This window comes from Bacillus rossius, chromosome 1 (assembly GCF_032445375.1).
Source record: "Bacillus rossius redtenbacheri isolate Brsri chromosome 1, Brsri_v3, whole genome shotgun sequence".
Taxonomy (NCBI): domain Eukaryota; kingdom Metazoa; phylum Arthropoda; class Insecta; order Phasmatodea; family Bacillidae; genus Bacillus; species Bacillus rossius.
The window spans coordinates 325,731,487-325,748,851 of NC_086330.1; the positions used below are offsets into that span (position 1 = coordinate 325,731,487).

Consider the following 17,365-nt stretch of genomic DNA (forward strand, 5'->3'; position numbering starts at 1 on the left):
ACAAGAACTTCAGAATACAGATTTTCCTTCATATTGAAATATTGTTATTTAAAAAAAATTATTTTCTTTTATTGATAATACACTTATTGGAATTGGCTCTAGAATATTATAGTGAATACATAATCTGTACTTGTCTATGATTTGTTTGTTTTTTATGTAAGTGTATATAGTAGTGTTTTTTTTTTTTAATGGTTGTTGGCTAGTGTTATGTATGTATGTGCACTATATGCAAATGGTAGTTCTGATAGTATATGTTCATAATAACTAATATACTAATATCAGACTAGCTCAAAATTGGTCTGTATTGTACATATATGAATACTTTATAAGATATGTATTGAAATATTATTTGAGTTAAGGAAAATTGTTACTGTAGAGTGTAGATGTTTGATTGATTATTGAAAAAAAAATTCCTTCTGACAACCATTAATAATTTTTACTGCTTTTTATTAATCTTCATAAAAATTCACAAGTCACCATGGTTACCATCTTCCAGCCACAAAACAAATATTATCAGTGATTTTAAAATACATCAATAAATATTATCAGTGATTTTAAAATACATCAATAAATATTATCAGTGATTTTAAAATACATCAAATAAACTCTCTCGCTGCATTCACGAAATCATTGCTTATTTACATTCGCCAGCCAAAGAGTAGATTAAAAAAAAGCTGTTCTCCACAAGCCTGAAACAAAAAAGAAATCAAAGTTAAATGATTTATATTGTACTAAAGAGAAATGAAACTGATAAATAAATGTATCAAAGAAAAAAGTTATGCATACCAGAATGATAAATTAATTTCAAAACCATTTTAGTTAGAAATTTGATACATTAAATATTTTGGTAAATTCTCATTTATGTACTACAATTAACATTTTTCTTTGTCCTTTCAAATAGATATTTTTTCCAAATACTTTTTGACAAAAACTCATTTATGTGAAAAAAAATTATATGAAAAACATAATTCTATTACTCTTGTGCCCATTATTGCAGAAAAACTAGGTATTTAACAATCCAAGTAACTACACAATTTTAGAAGTTTGTTTCTCAGGGCCTCAAGTGATGTAATTGCTTGTTATTAGCTTAAGCAAATCTAGGCTTTGACTCAAGCAAAATGTTTACAAGTTGAATTAATTTCACGTAATGCATGTCACATAAGCAGTTAATTTTTTTTTTTTTTTTTAAGTATCTAACCAAAGTCTTCGGGGAGAGTATTAGTAGGTAGGTTACCAAAATTTGTAAGATTCTATATATATCCTATATGTTCATATTTTAGTCGTATCAACAAAATGCCTACACAAGAATAGATGTCAGCATGTTATTTTGCAGCAGTCGATGGCATTACTTCATAGTACAGTTGTGAAATCACTACAAAATGTGTCGGATGTATATTGCAATGATTTACAATTATTATTGGTAATCGCATAACTGCAGAGTTCAGAGCGTGTTAGAAAATTAAAATATACCACACATTGTTCTTTTTTTGTTTCTAATAATATTAGTTTATATTCCTACAAAGATGGATTCAGAAATTTCCTAGAGTAACAACTTTTCCACACAAACCAAATTTGATAAATAGTAATTCTTAGTACTATGTACTTCGCCAAATAAATTATTTTTAAAGTCTAGGTAAACTTACCTAAAGAATAATTGCTTACACCATTTTACAGTAGTTATGAAGAAGTTACCTTTCCCTAACCATTTTCATGATTTAACAGCACTTATGTAACTAACCTAACCAAGTATTGCAACTGTGAACTACAGTATAACCCTGTAATTGTTTTCAAGTGAGCATGCGGAAAAAAACATAAGCAGTCGATGGAAATTTAGCCATTCCAGTGTTTTAACGTTTTACCAATGGATTCATTAAGAAAATATAATGTTAAAAACCATTGATCAGTACCCTTGATGCTTGAATTTGCTTAACCAATCCAACAATTATACAACTTCATTGTGCATCAATAAAGTAAATCAATCATCAATACAGTAAACGTCTTTGATTATACTGCGCTAATTCCCAAATATATTTTTAAAAAATTGAAATAAATTGTTTAACAGTAGTTTAATGTTAAAGTAGGTAAGTATAAACAATACAAAATTTGTAAAATCATGTGAATGGTTGGTTAGCTAAATTTAAAAAAAGTAATTTTCTTTTGTTGCTGCTTATCCATAAATTAAATTATAAAATTTTGAAAATACCGCTTCAGACACTAAAAACCTTCCTCTATTAAAACTATAAACAGCTTTTCTTAATTCCTACTGGTTTTCAAGAAATCACATTTTGCAGGTCACGCTAGATAGCTTATGCAGTGAAGCAGCTGTTACCATTTTCCCCTCTAATTGCATAGCAGATCCTGTGGTTTTCCATATATATAAGAATGTATATATTTTTTATTTGAATATTATAACCTAATGAAACGTAAATAATAGTTTTAAAAAAAGTTACGAGTCTCTAATGTGTATCCAAACCAAAACGCCAACCCTTGACAGGGATTTTTTATAGCAGTATGGAGGCGCAAAGTGCAGATTAGTTACCTGCAATAGCACGTAACCTGACGTATAAAAGGAATCATTTGTTACAAAATGAAAATTTATTTTATATGTCAGGTTATGTGTTGTCTCACGTAAAAAATCAGAATTTTGCACCTATAAACTGCTAAAAAATATCGCTCTCAAGGACTGATGCTTTGGGTTTGGAATGCACAATAAGGAGTCACATAACTTTTTTAATGTGTTAATTTATGTTACTGCATTGCAATATCCAAATAAAAAATAGACAATTTGTGTATGAAAAACAACAAGATCTGCAACTCAATTAAAGAACAACATGGTGACAGGCCCTTTACTGCACAGGTAATGTAATGTAACCTATAAACAGTGATTTCTCAAAAACCAGTCTGAATTTAGAAAAAACTTTTTTCAGAGTAAATACAGGTACATATTTAAAGTTAAAAAAAAAGTGTCCAAAGTTTATTTTGCATACAAAAAGCAGCAACGTGAGATAATAACCTAAAAAATCACTGTAAAATGTATATTGGTTGGTTAGATTAGGTTAGTAACATCCAACCGTTCAATTGATTTTACAGAATTTTTAATTGGTGCTATCCCAAGCTAACCAAATGTAAATTCCACTGTACTTAGAATCACTATACGTATAATGTTACTAACCTAACAAATTTCACTGTATTTTTAATCCAGCTAACCCAAGGGCAGTATCTCAATATTACAGATTTGTAATAAATAATCCTAACCTATCCACATGTTAAACATGATAAACTACTTGCAGTATCAAACAACCCTCATAGAGAATAATAATTTTAAACATGTCAGGAAGTAAAAAACACTTTCGGAATTTATAATTTTTCCTGCAATACCCCAAATTATATTAAGTGCACTCACCTCAATGTAATTCAGCTCTGGTAACAATCATTTTAAAATATTTTTACTTAAATGCGGTTAACTGCTACACACCACCAGAAAACATTTCTTATGATTTTATATTTTATACGTTGTGCGCTCATGAACATAAGATGAAATCTCCACACGCTACCTAAAATTTAAAAAGATAAGCCTATAGTGTACAAAAATTTATATAAGATATATACTTGCCAAGAATAACACAAGCAATGTTAACTTGTAAACGGACAAAACTAATCTCCTAACAAATCAAACAGAAATAGCTCAATAACTTACCTGAAAATCTCATAATTAGTAAAAGGAAGTATTTGTGTACATGTGTTTTACTCTTAAAAAAATATAAAATAACATTAGTCAACAATTTTTTGATCAATATTGCAATGTTTGTTTTGAACGTACAGATAAAAAAAAATAAATAAATAAATAAAACCGAACATGTACGAACCAGCCCGAAGGGCATGTCGATCTATGGGGGTGAAACTTAGGCTGTCCTCACGTGCATGGTACCAAATACTGTAGAGGGAGAATACAGGACAGCTCGCTAGTTTTCGCGAGAAACCGACGGTGCTGCGCTCTCGCGGCTCGGCGTGATGACTGCCCCTAGCTGCCGCGACCACGGCCGCGCCATACGAAAACCTCTCAAACTAAACTCGCTCAAGTACAAAGAGTAACTGTCAAAATTGAAAGGAATTATTATTAATTTTTTTTTTTTAAATTCTATTGCCTTATAGAACGTAAAAATTTTCCCCAAGTCAAAATATTTCTTTTAGAAAAACATACTATCGTGAGTTGTTTTCCCACTTCCCGCTTTCATTGTTAACTAAATATGCCTTATTTCTTGGTTTGTTGATATTATAGTGATTTTATGCTTGGTTTTTTTTCTTCTTATTTTCACACAATTCCTTTTCAGATAATGTATTTCCTCGCAAAAGCATCGTTTACACCTTTTATAAAACAATTGATTATGACATTAAAATATTTGTTTTACGATGAATGTGGGAGAACCCTGAGTAAAGAAAACAAAAAAGCAAAAAAAGTCATGCACATGTAAATTGTATGGAATATCTAGCATAGCAGTGGTTATAAGGTATCATCGGGGAAAATAAACTTCTTGCTACCTATTTAGGTACAGCTGGATAAAATTTTAAAAGCATATTCGTCTCTTGTATATTATTTGCCTTTTTCATTTACAATGGAAGTGAATCTTGTAAAACTTGTTCTAGCTCTGGTACCATTGTAATAATGCATTTATTTAAATATTATTCTAAAGTAACGAGGTATTAATACATATTTAATATTTATGGTAGCTTAAGATGGTGCAATTGTAAGTTCTAATTTAAGGATTATATTGTTTATTTACATTGTGTCAAACGCTATGTACTTCTACATATTTATGTCATACTGAAATTATGTATTTTTTCATCTCCCTTTAATTTTCAATATTATTTAAATGTCCATGTTATTTTATTTCATAATATCGTGCTCAAATCTCTGTTAACTGTACATATAATTATTATATATGTGTTATACACTATATGTACAACTGTACTCATGGTATTGCACATATTCATAAAAAAAACTTTTAACCAATAGGCTGTTGAACGATAGCAAATCAATAGTATTTAGTGGCTAAAAAATTTGGATAATTTAATTAATTAATTAGATAATTCCCTAAATGAACGATGATTAGCAATAGAATGCTTTGAAAATTTTTACTTCAATTTTCCTTGAAAATATGCTGTTCATTGTTAACTATTTTTTACATCGAAAGCAACTAACTTTTCAGCAAATAAATTTACATCTGCATGGCCGCAAAGAATACGAGGGCAACACAATTTTTTTCAAAAGACTCTGTTGAGTAGTCTAGGTACAATGACGAGTTGAATTTAATACATTTTAGGCTTGGAATGCATGGCCGTGGGTGCTGTTATCACGCCGAGCCGCTAGGTAGCAGCACTGACGCTCTTCGCCCGCGCGGCTGTGCTATTAGTATAGAGCTGTCCTGTATTCTCCCTCTACAGTATTTGATGGTACTGATGAAAAAATACATGAATACTGCGGAACGGCCGCCATCTTGCACCACTGTCACACATGGCTAGCTCAGGAAGCTGTAAACTAGGCAAGGGACATGGTCAAAACAAAACATAACAAATGGTTGCTGCCAAGTGGTCATTACATGCAGTGACTTGTTGACCTTTTTGTCTAATTGGCTGTATATTATGAGGATTTTATATGCCAGTCAGAGTATGTAAAATTTAAATAAAGCAGACGACAATGTTTTTGTTTGGCTGTGCGCGAATAAAAGTAGGTACGTTCTTTGTTTATGTGTATACGGTAAATACTAAATAGTGTACTAACAGTTCTGGAATGTATTTTTTACGAATATAGTACCTACACTACTGTTTGATAGCAAATGAATCAGGTAATTTTTCAAATATTGCATGATTTTGTTTTGATACCTAGGCCAACTGTAATCACGGTTGAATTTTGTTTACTTTAGGCTAGCCTACAAATGATTTAGCACAGAAAATAGCACACGCACAGAAAATAGAAACGAAGTATTTGAATTGCGCCACCTACACTCGAGCACAGCATACGCACGGGAAAATAGCACAGGATCGACGCACAGAAAGTTGACCAACTTTTAATATTTTCTGTGCGTGTGCGCTGTGCGCTGCTCGCTGACCAATGAAAACTCGGTTACCACCGAGGTCATGCGCAATTGTAAATGTTAAATGCGTACGTAATTTGACTAGACTTGTACATTATTGTTTTGATATTAGGCGCGGGAAGTTAAATAGTCTCCTTCAATTTCAACATGAATGAAGAGACTAATTTCGACATAAGTTTAGTTTGCCTGGTTGAAAGCAAACCAATTTTGGTAAATATGTAGGTAGTGTAGCGGAATTTGCGAGAAAAAAAATGTTAAAAATCCGAAAATACTTTTATTATATGCTCTTTTACTTCCTCTTTTCATTAAACCCGGCGGAGAAGAAATTCCAAATACTTTAGGAGATATCGCCGTTTTTATTTTGCAATACAAGACCTGTACTATCATTCGAACGTCACATTTTTTTTATTATTTTGCTGTGTGTTCGTGAATGCCTAATTAATTAAAATGGTTGATTAGGTCACGTCAGTTACATTATAAATACTTTCAAACTAAACGGACATTAAAAATAATATGAATTAATTTTAATGATTGTTTAGTTTTAAAGTATTTATAATGTAACTGACCGACCTTGGTATTAGATTATTCAATAAATTACCATCAGTTCTAAAAAATATGGACCAATATAATTTATTTAAAAAGGAATTATTTCTTTATTTAGCACATAAGGCTTTTTATAATATAGACGATTATGAACAGGAGGTGGCTTCGTAATTTTTTTTTATGTATGACTTTTCTTTTATATATAATTTCTTTTATATATAATATATAATAGGTGCTTATTCATGGAAGATCAGCTGTTATATTATATTATTTTAATTTTTTAATGCTTTTAATACTGTTCTTGTACATGTTTGTGTGTTTGTATTTATGTTTATTTGTATTTATTTTTTTTTTACATATTCTATACCATTGTATGGTCTATTGAATGAAATAAAAAATCAAATCAAATCAAAACAAACCGGTACAAAGGATGAACAGAAGGAACTCACGTAATTTTTTTTAAATTTATTACTTGCGCAACAATATCCAAATAACAAATAAAACATTAAAATTTGAAACGTTAAAAACTCACCTAAGTTAGAGGCAGGTAAACAATGGTGAACGCCGCAAGAAAAAAAATTTCATACTCGTAAACAAGAAACAATAATGAACGCCGCATGAATACACAGGTATTGTGATGAAAATTAAAAAAATCGATATCTCCTAAAGTATTTGGAATTTCTTATCTCCACTGGGTTTAATGAAAAGAGTAAGTGAAAGAGCATATAGGTAATAAAAGTATTTTCTGATTTTTAACATTTTTTTCCCCCCAAATACAGCTACTCTACATATTTACCCCAATTTTATTTGATAAAACCCTGGCAGGGTTCAAAAATGAAGAAGCCAAGAAAAATGCGTGGCAGGCGATCGTTGATGCCTTGTGCGAACAAGGAGTTCATATCAACTATAATTATTCTGTAAATGAATAGAATTACCTTGCAAGGCGTCATATATTTTAATTCAGTGTTTCACATTATTTTTATGCCAGTTTACCTTAATGGCGCCAAAACGACATATTTTCATTTAGTGTTGTTTACAATTTTTTAGTTATATAGTTACGATTTTTATAGCATTTTAGAACTATAGATAGAAAGTTCCTGTGCAGAAAAAAGTGTTAAATACGTAAACATGTCATAGGCTACAATGTAAAGGTCTGTAACATCGTACCCTTTCGAAGGATACTCTGTTTAAGGTTAGAAGTGTACGATTGTTCAGAGACCTGGAGGGAAATTGTGATTTTTGCTACCTTAAACCAAATTCTTTTCATTTCCATTCATCTCACATAGCGCGCGCAACACAAATAAACACATATATGAGCTGTTTTCCTCTGACAAGGCTACCAATTTTTCCTTCACTGCACTTCCTTTAATTTTCGTAAATATTTTGTATAAACTTCCGATTTCTCTGTGCGTGTGTTATTTAATTGTAGGTTGAAGTTCTGTGCTGTGCGTGTGCCCTGTGCGAGTGCGTGTGCTATTTTCTGTGCTAAATCATTTGTAGGCTAGCCTTTAATCTGCCATGTTTGTTCAAATTATGATTTTACCGTATTTTCATTAACGTGAGTTTTTTTCATCACCACGTAAATTAATCTTAATGGAAATCTTTTTTCTAATTAATGTCTTTATATGATTTGCATATGTTATTACATTATTAGTAATAACAAGCAAATCATATAAAGACATTACAGTAGAATCTCAGTGCTAAGTATTTACAGGTACCTCAAGTTTTTGTACTTAGCACTGAAACATGCATACATATCTTTACAAAGAGAAAAAAATATATAAAAAAATAGCTACAGGAGAGCCGCAATGCCATATGTATTCGCAACTGCGACTTGCTTTTTTCCCCGTGTCTAGTTCTCTGAGTATATCCACTTTTTCCTTAAGCGTGAATTGCTTTCGTTTCTTTTTATCTCCAGGATCATTCATATTGTAGCACAAATACAATGCGGTGTTTAAATAACGTAACCTGAAAATAAACTCAACAATAACAATAAACAATCCCGGCACAGACATCAAACAGTATTTTTAGCGTAGCGTAACACTTTTGTCTAAATAATTAATACTTCTCTCAAACCTCCGTCTTTCGATGTATCGAATGGTGTTGTGTTGCTCACGTCGCATACTACGTACGGTATAATCTATGGTTGTGCGCGCAACTGTTTGTTAACTTTGTTTTGAGAATTTAGAGGTTAGAAAATACATTGCGGTGGTATTTGTGTATCTTTGTTCTACTACATTAATCATTTAGCTGGAAATTTATTTACCAGTTTAAGTAAATTTTGGTGTAGTAATGCCACGCTACTAGTAGAATTTATACGTTATAGTGAAAATGATACTTTAAACTGAAACCGTTTTGCATGGCGAAGATACGATTTTTGGCGGGGACTTAAAAAAAATTCGTTAAGTGAAATATACTTTATAATAAGGAACATTATTGTACCGGTATTATACTGTACATTTTTATTAAATTACGATTTCTTTTTCAACTAGAACAAACGAACTTCGGTAAGCTATTGAACTTTCGTTTGGCTCGAAATATTTCGCTAAAAACGAACTTCGACAGATGAAATTCTTACCGAAATCGAAAATGAAAGTAGAAAAATTTCGATTTCGGTATCGGTATACCGAACATTCGCACAACCCTACATCTCCATTGTTAACATGACATTTTCACTAAAAGCTGATACGCGGGGGAAGGTACCAATCCCCACTAGATAAGGGTTTCTTACAACAATTAGTAATAAAGTACCACCAATCACAAATAAAGAAATACTTTGTAAATGTTTTAACAAAAAGCTTACAACTTCCACCGGGTCTCGCAGCTGTAATTCTTCGGGCCTCGCAAAGGAACGTGAAACGACCAAATTCAAGTGAGGAATAACAGAAGGCCAATCCTCGTCTAAACAATCTTCTAATGAAGGAAAAACTGTGTGTGAAGATGCTGTTAAAGGTAAAATCTTTAATTTTTTTAATTTTGACCAAGCAGCTGGAATCACATGAATCATTTGGAATTTAGCTTTAGAAAGAAAATCACACGGATAAAGTTCATTAATTTTAAGCTCATCATTCATGTACAAGCGACAATCGCAAGGGACCTCAATGTCCACAGCGCCAGGTCGATCCGCAGCAGCTAAAAACAAGGTTTGGTTCTTATTCCCTAAACACTGTACTTCTAGTTTACCAACAGGGTTAGTTAGAAAATACCGTTCAGGACCAGCCTGCGTAATCATGAGGTGGGTTCCCGAATGGCATCTGTAAGCACACAGTTCACCAAGTTTCTCTGCAGTCACTCCCTGAAATAAAGCTTTAGGACATAGAGAACTTCCCATGGCATCACCTGAAAATCTGGGAACAAAACATAAACTGTCTTCGAAGGGACGACAATCCAACAAATTTCTACCCTGAATGGTCACCAGTTGCTCATTATTTACGGCTAAAAAGTTTGGCTCGTGCTCCAAGTGGCAAGTGTTATTTTTCCAGCGGAAAGGTACCGCAACAAACTGAAATAATTTCCAATTGGAATTAACATGAACAATAGGTATCTTAAGTTTGACATACAAGTTCTCCTGATAAATGTGACAGCGACAAATAGGTAAATGAAAATACTTTTGTACTTGGGCAACACTAATAGTTAAACGATTCTAAACAAAGATGGGTATAGGTTAACTATTTGAAAAGTCTTAAAAAAAATTATTAAACATACCCACATGGACAAGAAACCTCAATACCAAAACTAAATAATTTTACCAATAATCTCATCAATCAAAATTTAAATTATTCTGACGATCTGACATTTGGCACCTGGTTCACGAATGACTCCATCCTGAAATCGATGACTAGCAACATGCTTCTAACTTTTTAAAACAACAAAAGCCAATAGATGCCTAACATCCACCTCCTGTGGACACACATTGTGGGACTCTAACCCAACAACAACAAAAAAAAAAATTCTCAGTGGCGGGATTGGCTCGACCAATCATCCCTGTGGTGCCAATTCCCTGGCCCACCACTTCTACACCTCCCGTGCCTCTTACATTGGTAGCCACTGCTACTTCAAAAGGACACAACATTCCCCAGACTCATTTCTCATTTACTAAGGGTCGCCTACCCTGCGAACCCAGTCACAACCAGGGCCTCCATGCCCTCACGCTACAGCCCATTCCTCCAGGGTCTGTACAACATTACTCCATTAACTTCCTAAAATGGCATCTTCAACAAATAAATTTTGTTAACACAGTAACTACTCAATCGAACCAGGGCCATAGCCAAAATCAACAAAAATTATGCAAGTTACTTTTAACCATTATTTACTATTTAACTTGCTCTCTTAGAAAAAAAAATAAACTCCAGAATCAACAATCATAAAATTAGACTGCCCAAAAAAAAATACTTTTCTTTGTTCACTTAGAATCTGCCTGTAATTAATAAACCACGAAAGCTGAAATAAAAATTGCATTAAACATCCTAGACAAAAATTTAAAAAAAATTAACGAACATGATAAGAAAAATAAAAATACTTTCACCTTAACATCTGCTATGCTGTAGGCAGCAATCAGCTGGTTGGTCTCGTCTGGTGAAAACAGCAACACCTCGAAACAACAGCTACTGGTGGTGCCATCAGATCCACTCTGATGTGCAGCCAGCAACACCATGCTCAGTCTTCTTATTAGTCATGAAGTCAGTCACAGGTCACCACTGAACTGAATACTGTAACACTACTTTTAACAAAACCGATAAGAATCAAGCACCAAACAAAACAACTCATTAAAAAAAATTTCTCTGTATCACAAGCTAGATTCAAATTTTTGTGTAATTAAAATAAAATTGTAAATAAATAAAAATACTTTATTACTTGTGTCAACAAATGTATAAGGGGCACTGTATTAAAAAAAATTATTTAAATTTTAATTATGTTGAGAGAACAAATTAAAACATTACATTCCAAGTATGATAAACAAAATAAAATTCAAAAATACTCAATCATAACTGTCCCCACTCACTCTATTCTTTAACTTTATTACTTAAAATACTTTACTCAAAAACCAATTAAAAAAATTTAACTCACTTCCATTATCCTTAACACAATAAACTTTCTCATAAATTAATTCAATAAAATTTAATTTAATACGTAGGCAGGTACACTAACTCACTCTCCAACAATGATTCACATTTCCCTACTTCCTAACTTTAAAAACAATTCCTTAACTTAACCCAGGGAATTTACCTCCAGAGCAACCAAAAATTTCGATGTAGTGCCTATCTCCTATAGGCCCACTACACAGGGGGACTCGAACCCCACCAACAAAATTAATTGAAGTGGTACCCTTATCCCATACGAGATAGCCACTTCGGTACTACCATGGGGAACTCCTGCCCCAACTACTAACAACACAGGGTTCTCTCGACCCTTAACCAGTAGCCAGCCCATCTTCTATGGGTCTGCGCTACCGTCCCTACTCTCCCAGGGACACCTCAAATTGTCCCAGCTCAACTCCACTGGCTGGACAATAACAACAACTCTCTCATCTCAAAGACTGTTCCCCTGGAGTTCATTCCCTCAACATACACAAATAAACAAACCTCACACTATTCTCAGCGCTAATCCATTCTACTGTGTACCTCATACAATTTTGAAATGCAAATTTCAAAAAAAAATTAATTATAATCAAAACAAAAATAATTATGACAAATAAATAAATGCTATTAAAAATTATTAAATTAACTCATTAAAAAAAAAACGGTGAATTCAATGACGCACATAAAATTAATCATTAAAAAAAAATAACTGTGAAACTCTTATCTGTATCCTTGGAAGACCAGCCGGCCGGTAAACACCGGGCCGGAACGATTCTTGCCGAGCCGGGCGACGCCGGGCCGGCCGCCGCTCAAGGTCAGCGAACAGCTGCGTGTCGCGTTCGTCACCGCTCCACGACACATGACTTTACTCGCCCGCAACAAGCACTGTCTACAACATTACTTAACACAAGTTTTAACATCGTTCCTAAACCAAAACTCCACACAAACTCTTAGGTTCATAACCAAAATTTAATTATGATAATTTTCAAAATTAATTAAATAATCATTAAGCCGGCATTAGAATTTACGTAGTTAAAACTTAATAAAACTTGATAGGTGACCTGATCAAAAAAAAAAAAAACTCATGACTGACTGACTGACTAACTTCACTAAGCCAAAAACTTTTTATTCATAAAATTTAAACAAAACAACAGTAACATTACTAACAAAAATACGTGAAGCACAACGCAACGCGTCCGCCGCGTGCTCCCACACGACCCTGCTTGCACTGATCTATAATAAAACATTATTAATTCGAAAGAAAAAGAGAAGAGAAAAAAAAATAAATAGAGCACAAACAACCCTACAAGAGACTATTAATCGGCGCCTCACACCACTTGTGACGTGACTCCGTCAGACGTCCAGCGTACACCTATACACATAACAATAAATAACCTATAACATTTGGGGGGTGGTAGCTGTTGGTAAGCATGGTACTCGAGATCAAGTCTTCTCCCTATACAGGAAGTGTAGGGTATAATTTATGTAGGTACTGAAAAGAAACATGATTAGTTCATTCAAGCACAGATTTTATTCACTAGGATAATAAATTTAAAAAAAAATAATAATCAAACAAATATTTGATCAACAAATTAATAATAAATCATTTAACAATGGGATGGGATTAACGAATAAATAAATACATTAAATACACATTAAAGTGACGTCAGCCGGCAAACAATTATCTCTACCACAACATGGCCGTCGTCGCAGCTCCGCTGAGGAACAGTACACTTCCCAGTTACCACTACATACATGCTTATAACCAGACGTCGATTTTTCCCAAAAAACCAAATAATAAATAATAGAGGTGGAACAATACTACATTATTACTTAAAAGATTAAGACGAAGATCGTCCAAGAAATGATCGTTGCGAACGAGCCATGGCCAACCACTTACCCTACTGACTTGAGGCGAAGCAAAGTTGTTTCAAACCGACGTGGACCCGGCTCCCAGAGAGGTCCCCAGGCAAAAAGCCTCGGCCCCTCCCTGGAAGGAGGTTTTAACTACAAAACTAGGCCATGCCGGAAAAACAAAAAAAAAACATGAACACCGGGAAAACTTATCCACAAGGCAACTCGCGGTCCCCTCCCTTCCCACAAGGAAAAAATGAAAAACAAGTGAAGACAGCTATTCCTTCTGCGCAGGCGCGAGCGAGTTTCCCCCTCTCCCTCTTGCGCTGCTCGATTGTTAATTTTCCGTCTACGTTTCCAAACTTGGACGCAAGATGGCATCACTAATCAGGACAGAGTCCTCGAAACGAGTACACAAAAGCCTCACGCGACAAACAAGAGACTAGCGTAGCGCAGCAGGTTTTTCTGGAACGGCGTGTTGCAACCTCTCAGCAGGCTCTGGCCAGCGACCCACGAGAATTAGCAACCCACGCAGCCTCGCAAAAGCCCGCGGCGCTTGCAAACTTCTATCGCAGTAACCTATATTCCCATACCCGCGTGTCGAAATCAACCGGCCGAGCCTGGAAACGCGCACGTACACCAACACGTTAACAAAAGTAAACTAAATTTAAGAAAAAAAAAAAGTAATGAAATTTCCAGACTGCGACAATACATCTCAAAATTTATAATTTCATACACAACGTTTATAAAAACGAATTCTTACTTACCTCATTTAATCTATTACAAACCTCTTGTAATATACGTGTATTAGTAGAAGAACCAACGTAACATGCAAACCTTAGGTAAACACTGGTAGAGAATTGTTTGGAATAACTGTAATGCTATGCATATACTGACAATGTAAGAAACTTCCAATTTTATTAATTGTTTGCATAAGAATTAATAATTTAAAAAAAAAATCGTAGAATAGGCCTTTATAGACTGAAAACCTTTCACGTAGTTTCAAGTCGCGTACATAAAAGTTTTTTAATATATATAATTACCAAATATTGTTGAATATATTTAACATTTTTATACATGTTACAACACACATATAATAACAAACCTATATAATATATAAAAAGACAAACGCCAAATTTTAGCATTTTGTATTTCTTTTCTCTGTGTGAATAAAATAACAGTTCTTAACGTAGTTGCTAATACTGTACTATATTTCTAAAAAAAAAATTACGAAAACCCCTGACATCGTCACCATAACAATGATAAATTTGCAAAATAATTAAGGCACATTTTTTAATGCTACGAAGCACACTCTTAAGAGAAATGTTTTAAACTTATGTTGGGATGTAACTAATATCTTAAAAGCATTGTGAAACCGTTACTTTGAGGGAAACCTTAATATACCGAACACCATACCATCCTTTAATCGAGTACGATTTTCGCTTCTTAAGACCCATTTGTCTTCAAAATGCACTGTACTGTGTAAGTAATAAATCAGTCTTAAAATCAGTTATTTATTTTATCTTCCTATTTCGTATTCTAATTGAGATAAATATCAGATAAGCATGTGTTACTTGTATCACGACATCAAGGTATTATTTATCAGTAATTAATATTTCATTTTATTTTTTTGTTAACTAATGTGCATAGGGCAATGCACTAGACATCACTACCTGTGTGTAGTGTTGCGTTACACTTTTTAACGCATTAGAGTTTACATAAAATGATAAATTCAAAATTTCGTTTAAAAGTATAAATATCAGCTATCAATTTAATTAATGTCCAGTATAACTCAGTCAGTTAAACATTCGGAAATATGTATAGGACCTGTTAACCTAAATATTTGTTAACAGTTAAACTGAACTAAGATGTGTTAGAGTGGTTTTTTCTCTGTCCGTATATTAGAGGTATGAAACATAAAAAAATATAGTTTAAAAAACTAAAGAAACATGCTTTTAAAGATTATAAAACTAAAAAGTTAAAAATAATTTTAAAATTTAATTTATGACAATAGTATAAGCAATACTAGTATAAATGAGAAAAAAAGCTTGAGGCGCTTTGTGCCATATTTTTTGTATATTAAGCGCCCCATGCTTTTTTCTCATTTATACTAGTATTGCTTATATACTATTGTCATAAATTAAATTTTAAAATTATTTTTAACTTTTTAGTTTGATAATCTTAAAAAGCATGTTTCTTTAGTTTTTTAAACTATATTTATTTATAACTTTTTAGTTTGATATTCTTTAAAAAAATGTTTTTTTAGTTTTTTAAACTATATTTATGTATAATTATCATAGCGAAATGAGTTACCGACACTACCTATTACCATCTGAGACAACTATTTGGAGTTGCAACGTCACAAAGAAATGGTAAAGTCTCTCCGAATCATTTACAGTTAGATGTATGGATATAATCTTAGAATTTACCAGAAAAAAAAACTTTTTATTTTTTCGGCGTGGCCGGGAGTAGAAACCACGATCGCTGAATCCGTAAGCTGACGTCCCAGAAGTCGCGCGCCTTAGACCGCTCGGCTAACGAACGTGATGAAATTGGTGGGACATTTTACAGTGATGAGACACTCACACTTAGTCGAAAGAGTTACAGACGGACAGACAAACAAACATACAGGTGAAGCTAATATAAAGCATGTAATAAAATACGCATCTGTCGCCCATTTACTTTAAATACAGAATTATAAACTACATATTGTGAAAACATTCTGCAGCAGTTTTTGCTGAACGGAAAAACACGGATGAGAAGACAGACAAAATGTGTTTGGTAAGTGATTTTTCGTCAAATGAAATGGAACAGGACAGTGCTTATCAGAATGAAATTACAGAACTACTTTTGTGCAAGGAAATGTATTTTACAAATACATTTCAAGAGAAATCACCTTTAAATGAAATAGATCTTGCTGACATGGAAGAAATAGACTTAGATTTAGAGGCCAGGCCCCTTTCAAGTGACGAAATTTCTCTTGAAGGGCTGAAATGTTTCTGGCTATATAGCTCACCGTTTCAGAAATAAATATCCTGACCTTGGCACTACGGATTTCAATTCGGAGGACGATAGCTGGATACATGTACAGTCAAAGGGTAACTTAAAATGTCCTACTGATGAATTTTTTGAATTAATAAAGATCGCTGAAATGTGTTTTGATAATATTCATGGCAACAATTTGTGCAAAAAAGAGCGTATTTTTGAATCACTGACTAAAATTATTTGCGGAACTACTGAAAATAAATATCCAGAAGCAGTTATATACTGTTTTGTCAGGACAAGAACGTATAATGCGTATCAAGTATTTGAACATGAAATATTTTAACGAACAATACCAAAAACGCAAAGAAAGAAATAAGATGAGGAAAACTACCCTCTAAGATTTTTCAGTGTGATAGTGTCCACTTTCCTTCACCATAATATGTATGTTCATAATTTATTTACGATGTTTTTTAATTACTTTAGTTAAGAAAAGCATTTATTGTGAATATCGCAGCAATTATGTAGGGCTTAAGGTATTTATTGTATTCCAAATATTGAGTATGTCATTTTTATTGCCTTTATTAAAAATAATATATATATTAACAATGTAACAAAATTGCGATATTTTTGTATTGCTATTGCAATTTCGTTTCTTGTAAACATTATTATAGACTTTTTCATATTGAAATTATATTTACTATAGGGTTGTTTGTATTTTAATTTAACAGTTATAAGATTTTTTATATGTTGTTTACTGTTTACAAACATTTGAAAAATATTTCCTTAACCATATTTCAATTTCCATGGCAATAG

At 32.9% G+C, this 17,365-nt stretch overlaps 1 protein-coding gene and 1 long non-coding RNA gene across 3 annotated transcripts in view; one reads left to right on the top strand and one right to left on the bottom strand.

Moving 5' to 3' along the window:
* Positions 1-430: 430 nt before the first annotated feature.
* Positions 431-4,674, bottom strand: LOC134528000 (uncharacterized). Its single transcript, XR_010074332.1, has 2 exons — positions 3,698-4,674; positions 431-3,554 (listed from the first exon to the last, which is right to left on the bottom strand). It is a non-coding gene; the product is annotated as an uncharacterized LOC134528000 (long non-coding RNA).
* Positions 4,675-5,507: 833 nt separating this feature from the next.
* Positions 5,508-17,365, top strand: part of LOC134527997 (caspase-6-like) — a 70,144-nt gene continuing 58,286 nt past the window's right edge. Inside the window, exon 1 of one of the 2 annotated variants that reach the window (XM_063361149.1) lies at positions 5,508-5,725. The gene's annotated coding sequence lies outside the window, so the exon portion shown is untranslated. Of the gene's footprint in view, positions 5,844-17,365 lie in introns of both variants that reach the window. The other variant, XM_063361150.1, reaches the window with a different exon arrangement.